This window comes from Marmota marmota, unplaced genomic scaffold (genome assembly GCF_001458135.2).
Source record: "Marmota marmota marmota unplaced genomic scaffold, marMar, whole genome shotgun sequence".
Taxonomy (NCBI): Eukaryota; Metazoa; Chordata; class Mammalia; order Rodentia; family Sciuridae; genus Marmota; species Marmota marmota.
In genome coordinates this window covers 47,297,494-47,305,846 of record NW_026000016.1, presented here as the reverse complement: position 1 = coordinate 47,305,846, position 8,353 = coordinate 47,297,494, and the positions used below count along the sequence as shown (strand labels likewise).

Sequence of the window (8,353 nt, the reverse complement as noted above, 5' to 3'; positions counted from 1 at the left end):
TCAGCATAATATAGTGACACAAACACATCAGTGTTCACAGCAGGTTAATTTACAATAGCTAAGCTATGGATCCAACCCAGGTGCTCTTCAACAGATGAATGGATAAAGAAAATGTGATATATATATATATATATATACATATACATACATACAGACATACACATACACACAATGGAATATTACTTGGCCATAAATAAGAATGAATTTACAGCATTTGCCAGTAAATGGATGGAACTGGAGATTATCGTGCTAAGTGAAATAAGCCAGTCCCCCAAAAACAAATGCTGAATGTTCTCTCTGATAAGCTGATGCTGACTCAAAACAGGTGGGGAAGAGGAGTAGAGATTCACCAGATTGGACGGGGGAAGTGCGGGGGGGAGTGAGGGAGGATGGGAATGAGAAGAACAGTCGAATGAATCAGACATCACTTTCCTAAGTTCACATATGAATACACGACCAGTGTAACTCCACATCATGTATAACCACAAGAATGGGAAGATATACTCCATGTATGAATGATATGTCAAAATGCACTCTATTGTCATGTATAACTAAAAAGAACAAATAAAAATATGTAAAAAATAAAGTGCACCATAGTTCTTTAATTATTGACTTAAATGTATTTGAAAATTCTATCCAAAGATCGATAATGTGAAAAAATAAATAAGGGCTGGGGGTGTATATGGTGTCTCTCAGTGATAGAGCGCTTGCTTTACCCATGTGAGGCCCTGAGTTCAATCCCCAGCACCAAAGAGATAGAGAAAAAGAAAAAGAGAGAACAAAAAGAAAAAAAAAAGGAAAGAAAGAAAAAGAAATGTTTCTGTTTCTAGTAATAGTAGTTGAGGTTATCTGGATTGATCCCCCACTACCAATATGGTTGCCAGATTTAGTAAACAAAAATACCAGAATGCCCAAACAAAAGAAAAACTAAACTGAATTTCATGAAAATAAAAACATTTTATGCCATAAAAGAAAACAAAGAGTAGAAAGGCAATCCAGAGAATGGTAGACAACTTTTGCAAATAGATAGGTAATGAGGGATAAAACTACAATATATAAAGAACTCCTAAAACCCACACAACAACAAAAAACAACTCAAAAATGGGCAAAGGGCTTCAGTAGACATTACTCCACAGAAGATATACAAATGGCCAATAAGCATACTCAAAATGTTTAGCATTATTAATCATTAGTGAAATGCAAATCAAACTATAATGAGTATCACCTTGTACCCATTAGGATGACTAATATTTATATATATGTATATATATGTGTGTGTACACACACACACACACACAAAATAAGTGTCGATAAGGAGAAATAGGTGTTGTGGGGCCAGGATTGTGGCTCAGTGGTAGAGCGCTTGTCTAGCATGCATGAGACACTGGGTTCGCTCCCCGTCACCACATAAAAATAAAATAAAGGTATTGTGTTCACCTATAACTAAACAAATGATAGGAAAAAAAAAGAAATAGGTGTTGTGGAGAAATTGTAACCCTTGTGCACTACTGAACAGAATGTGGAGGGTACAGCCACAGTAGAAAACAGTATGTCGGTTTCTCAAAAAATGAATAACAAAATTACCATATGATCAAGCAATTGTACTTCTTATATATTCAAAAAAAATTGAAAGCAGGGTTTCAAAGAGATATTTGGACCCCCATGTTCACGACAGCATTTTTCACAATAGTGAAAAAAGATGGAAGCAACGCAGATGTCCATTGTTGTATAAATGGATAAACCAAATGTGGTATATACTTATAGTGGAATATTATGTAGTCTTAAAGATAAAGGAAATTCTGAGCTAAAGTACAACATGGATGAAACTTGAGGACATTGTGCTACATAAAATAAGTCAGTCACAAAAGGACAATGCTGCACCATACATTACATATGTACTTACACATAGAGACAGAAAGTAGATGGGGTTCGGTAGAGAGGAGAATGGGGAGTTATTCAATGGGTGCAAAGTTCAGTTTTACAAGATAAAAATAATTATGGAGATAGATGTGGTGATGGATGTACACCATTTTGAACATTTAGTACACTTAAAATGGTTAAGAAGCTGGGTGTGGTAGTGCATGCTTGTAATTCCAGTGACTCTGGAGGCTTGAGACAGGAGGATAGCAAGTTCAAGGCCAGCCTCAGCAATTTAGGGAAGCCCAAACCCTTTTAAAGAGACTGTGTTCTCAAAACAAAAAATAAAAAGGTCTGGAGATATAGCTCAGTAGTAAAATGCCCCTGAGTTCAATCCCCAGTACCAAAAAAAAAAAAAAAAGACTAAGAAGGCTGGGCATCAGGGCAACATCATTTTGTGTGTGTGTGTGTGTGTGTGTGTGTGTGGTGCTGGGGATTGAATCCATGGCCTTGTGCATGCATGCGAGAGGCAAGCACTCTACCAACTGAGCTATACCCCCAACCCCTAAGGGCAACATCATTCTAAATGGAGAAAATTGAAAGCATTCCCTCTAAAAACTGGATAAACCAAATGTGGTATATACTTACAGGGGTGTCCTCTTTCACCATCTCTATTTGATAAGTCCTTGAAACTCTAGCTAGAGCAATCAGAGAGATGAAAGAAATTAAAGGGATATGTATAGGAAAAGAAGAACTCAAACTATCACTATTTGCTGAAGACAAGATTCTATATTTAGAAGATCCAAAAACTTCCACCAAAAAACTTCTAGAACTAATAAATGAATTCAGCAAAGTAGCAGGATATAAAATTAATACCCATATATCAAATGCAGTTCTATACATAAGTGATGAATCCGCTGCAAGAGAAATTAGGAAAACTACCCATTCACAATAGCCTCAAAAAAAAGAAATGAAAAAAACAAAAAAAAACAAAAAAAAAACCAACCCACCTCGGAATCAATGTAACAAAAAGACCTCTACAATGAAAACTACAGAACACTAAAGAAAGAAATTGAAGAAGACCCCAGAAAATGGAAAGATCTTCCATGCTCTTGGATAGGAAGAATTAATAAAGTAAAACTGTCCATATTATCAAAACTGCTATACAGATTTAATGCAATTCCTTTTAAAATCCCAATGACATTCTTCATAGAAATATGAAAAGCAATCGTGAAATTCATTTGGAAAAATAAGAGACCCAGAATATCCAAAGCAATCCTCAGCAAGAAGAGTAAAGCAGGAGACATCAAAACACCAGAACTTAAACTATAAACTACAGAGCAATGGTAACAAAAATGGCATGAAATTGGTACCAAAATAGACATGTAGACCAATGGTACAGAATAGAAGATACAGAGACAAACCCACATAAGTACAGTTATCTCATACTAGAGATACAAAGGAACCAAAAGCATACATTGGAAAAAAGACAGCCTCTTTAACAAATGGTGCTGGGAAAACTGGAAATCAATATGTAGCAGAATGAAATTGAACTTCTATTTCTCACCCTGCACAAAAATCAACTCAAAGTGGATCAAAGACTTAGACACTTGAACAGAGACTCTGTGCCTAATAGAATAAATAGGCCCAAATCTTCATCATGGCTTAGGAGCTGACTTCCTGAACAAGACTCCTAAAGTGCAAGAAGCAAAATCAAGAATCAATAAATGGGATGGATTCAAACTAAAAAGCTTCTTCTCAGCAAAGGAAACAATCAATAACATGAAGAGAGAGCCTACAAAATGGGAAAAAATCTTTACCACACCTCAGACAGAGCACTAATCTCCAAGATATATAAAGAATTCAAAATACTTAACACCAAAAAAACAAATAACCCAATCAATAAATGGGCTAAGGAACTGAACAGACGCTTCACAGAAGAAGAAATACAATTGATCAATGAATTTATGAAAAAATGTTCATCATCCATAGCAATTAGAAAAATGCAAATCAAAACTATTCTAAAATTTCATCTCACTCCAGTCAGAATGGAAGTGTCAAGAATATGAGTGACAATAAATATTGGTGAGGATATGGGGGGAAAGGTACACTCATACATTGCTGGTGAGGCTGCAAATGGTGCAACCACTATGGGAAGCAGAATGGAGATTCCTCAGAAAACTGGGGATGGATTCACCACTTGACCCAGCTATCCCACTCCTCAGTTTATACCCAAAGGACTTAAAATCAGCATACTACAGTGATGCAATCACATCAATGTTTGTAGCATCTCAATTCATAAAAGCTAAATTGTGGAGCTAACCTAGATACCCTTCAGTAGATGAATGGATAAAGAAAATGTGGTACATATAGAATATTACTCAGCATTAAAAGAGAATCCAATTATGGCATTTGCGGGTAAATGGATAGAACTAAATAATATCATGCTGGGCTGGGGATGTGGCTCAAGCGGTAGTGCTCTCGCCTGGCATGCGTGCGGCCCGGGTTCGATCCTCAACACCACATACAAACAAAGATGTTGTGTCCGCCAAAAACTGAAAAATAAATATTAAAAAATTAAAATCTCTCTCTCTCTTTCTTTAAAAAAAATAAAAAATAATATCATGCTAAGTGAAATAAGCCATTCCCAAAAAATCAAAAGCCGAATGTTTTCTCTGAGAAGCAGATGCTGATTCATATTGGGGTGGGGTGATAGGGAAGAATGAAGGGACTTTGGTTTGTGCAGAAGGGATTGAGAGGAGGGATGGGGTGTGGTGATGGGAGGGACGGTAGAAATGAGACAGACACTATTACACTTCTGGAGTGACTCTGCACCGTGTACAGCCAGAGGGATGAGAAGTTGGGCTCCATTTGTGTACAATATGTCAAAATTCATTCTACTGTAAAATAAATAAACAAATTAATAATAAAAAAAAGAAGGCACATACCTGTAATCCTAGTTATGGGAGGCTGAAGCAGGAGGACCACAGGTTCAAGGCCAGCCTGGGAAACTTAATAAGATCCTGTCTCAAAATAAAATAAAAAGGGCTGGGGAATATATGCTTGCCTAGAGGACATGAGGCCCTGGATTCGATCCCAAATACTGCATAAAAAAAAAGGGTAAGCTGGTAAATTTGATGTTACAAGTATTTTACCATGAAAATAATTGGAAAAAAATACAGGTTGTAGAATTAATTTTAAATTTCAGATATGCTAAAAATGATTCATTGTTTATCTGAAATTCAAATTTAACTGGTGTCTTGTATTTTATCTGGCAACCTTAACCCTTGCCACTAAAAAACAACTAAAAATTCTGGACAGACACATACCAATACAAATATGTATAAATATATAGACACACATCCACATGTAAGATCTAGAATGCATCAAAGAGGTGACAAGATACAAAGGAATTATCAGGTACGGTGGTTTTATACTGTGTCAATGAAAAGTGTAATTAGTTAATACACGCACAGATAGGAAAACATTACAGATTCAGATATCTGAGAAGCAAGAGATTTCTCAGACTCAAAGACACACAGAGAGCTGTACGTCAGTTCTACTTCAGTTATGAGTCAAAATAAACATAAAATACAAAATCTTATTACCTCTGATCCCAGAGGGATATTTTCCTTTCCCATGAGCAAAAAATGTTTTCTTAATTGATCTGAACTCACATGTAGGTAAACTTTCAAATAAATAAAAAATATAGCAAATAATAATCTGCCATCTTTTAGCTGTCAGAAGATTAAACCCCCATCATGCTCATATCAATAACCAAATGTTCAAACCATAAAATCAGGTCCCTGATTATTGTTATCACCAAATGGAAATAGCTTATCAACTGTGTGCCAGACAGAATTAGAACCGAATTTGGCCAAGAACTGGAAACAAAAATTCAAGGTATGAATAAAGGAGATGAAAACTAAGTAAATTTATATTTCCACATGGAATTCACACCAGGGTCAAACTAAAACAAAATTTTCTGAACTGAAATATTTCATAAGGTATACTCAAGGGCAATATATATATATATATATATTTTTTTTTTTTTGGTGTTGGTGATTAAATGAAGGCTTTTCATATGCTAAGCAAGCACTCTGCCACTGACCAGGAAGCTACATTTCCTGACTAAGGGTAATGCTTTTTATAACATCCTCTTTTCTTTTTTGGTGGTGCTAGGGATTGAACCTAGGGCCTTATGCATGCTAAGCAAGTGCTCTACCACTGAGCCACACCTGAGCCCTGGTAATGATCTCTAATTGGCTCTGGTAGAAATGTCCATTTGGGCATCTTAATGGAACATCCATAATAATCAAAGTATAATACTCAAAAAGTCAAAAATATGGATTTTATACAAACAATAGAATAACTCATGACAAAAAGTATCAACTTCTTAAGGCCGGGCACAGTGGTGCCTGCCTGTAATTCTAGCGACTCAGGAGGTGGAGGCAGGAGGACCTCCAGTTCAAAGCCAGCCTCAGAAACTTAGTGAGGTTCTAAGCAATTTAGTGAGAACTTGTCTCAAAATAGAAAACAAGCAAACAAACAAAATGAACTGGGGATGTGGTTAAACAGTGGTTAAACACCCCTGGGTTCAATCCCCAATACCAAAAAAAAAAAAAAAAAAGATTGCTAGGTTAGATATAAAACTGGTAAAATGAGTTTTGGGGTAAAAGAACTGTAACTTTAAGGTATATCTTTTCTTCTTTTTGTGGTGTTGGGGATCAAATCCAGAACCTTGTGAATGCTGGAGAATATCTTTTCTATTGGCTAGAAATCAGAGTTGGCTCTCCAGGTAGTAAACAGGAAAGTCAAACACAAGTACATTCTTTTAAAGAAGTCAATAATTCTTGGTAAATAATGCCTTAGTAAGACATTGAAAAGATAGACTATAATTTATTTTATTTTCATGGTTTTTTTCCCTTTGTCTTTAGATGCACATATGATCATCTGAGAACTCGAACACTGCAGACTCGAGTCCTGTCTCTACAACTCTCTTCTATTTGGTACTCTGCTCCGAGAACTCCAGCTGCTTTGTCTTTGCAGTATCCTAGTTCCACTTTTCTTTGTTTCTCTCTCTTTCTCTTTCTGGTACTTGGAATTGAACCCAGGGATGCTTTAATATTGAGCTCCATCCCCAGCTCTTTTTATTTTATTTTTTTTATTTTAAGACAGATTCTCACTAAGTTGCTCAGGCAGGCCTCAAACTTGGGATACTCCTACATCAGCATATGCCACCACACCCTGCCATTCTCTCTTTTAATGCAGGGAGATGTTGGGGTTATACTGGGGTCCCCCTGCCTCCGTCTTAGTAACTGTTTTCAGGCAGTACGCTGGGCCAATTGTAGGGCTCTGTTTGTTTTCATTAATCAGAGCTCACTGTATTCAGTGGCTTGAAGTCTAATATATTGGGATCCATTGCTTCACCTATTTAGTGATTTAGCTACTAAATCCATTTCCTTCTACTCATTTTATTTCTTATTTTGGTTTCTTTCTTTCTTGCCTCATTTCATTGGTTAGACCTTTCAGTACAACATTGAACAGAAAAGATAAGAGTAGGTGTGGGAAGCCGTTCTTGCACGTGATTGGGCCACCTCCCTGACTGGGTGTGAGGCTCTCAGACCAGCTGTGTCAGAGCTTTCCCCACCCTTTCCAAGTGCAAGGGCTTGTCAGTGTGGGGGTGTGACTGACCATTGACCTGGAAACCAATCACTGACCCTGACCTTGGAATGCTGTCCCCCTCGACCTTCATTGGATTTCCCCTGAATTTTTTGTTCCCCAATAAAAGCCCACTCTCTGGCGTGCTTCTTCCTCTCTCCTGCTGGTCTCTTGTGTAAACCTCGCTACCACCAGGTGGCTGGAGGCAGGAGCCGGGAGAAGCCATCTCTTAGCTGGGCAAGAAAAAGGTAAATTGAGTTTTATGTGTCTTTATTTTGATCTCACTAGTTAACTTCTATGTTTGGAACCTCTAGTATGAAGCTAGCGTGCTGGTCGCGCGGCAGAAGTAGATATCTTTGTTTTCTTCCTGATTGTACTGGTTTTCGATCTTTCAGTATTAACCATGATATTACATGTAGGCTTTCTATAAATGCTTATTCTTAATTTGCTGAAAGTTTATTAAGGATGGATGTTGGGTTAGGTGCAGTGGTACATGCCTGTAATTGTAGCAACTGGGGAAGCTGAGGCAGGAGGATTGCAAATTTGAGGCCAATTTCAGCAAATCGGCAAGACCCTATCTCAAAATAAAAGCTAAAAAGGAAATGGAAATGTAGCTCAGTGGTAAAGTATCCCTGGGTTCAATCTTTAGTCCAAAAAAAAAAAATTAGATTTTGTTGGTGTTTTGGGGCATTAAGAAGATAACATATTCAGCATGTCTGTAACTCTAGGGACTCAGGAGGTTGTAGCAAGGGGACTGCAAGTTCAAAACCAGTCTCAGCAACTTAGTGACACTCTGTCTTGAAATTTAAAACAAGAGGGGCTGGGGATGGATCAC

The 8,353-nt window shown here is 37.2% G+C and overlaps 1 non-coding gene across 1 annotated transcript; it reads right to left on the bottom strand.

Annotated features, from left to right (window-relative positions):
• Positions 1-6,027: 6,027 nt before the first annotated feature.
• Trnaa-agc lies at positions 6,028-6,102 on the bottom strand. Its single transcript has one exon. It is a non-coding gene; the product is annotated as a tRNA-Ala (tRNA).
• Positions 6,103-8,353: the final 2,251 nt, after the last annotated feature.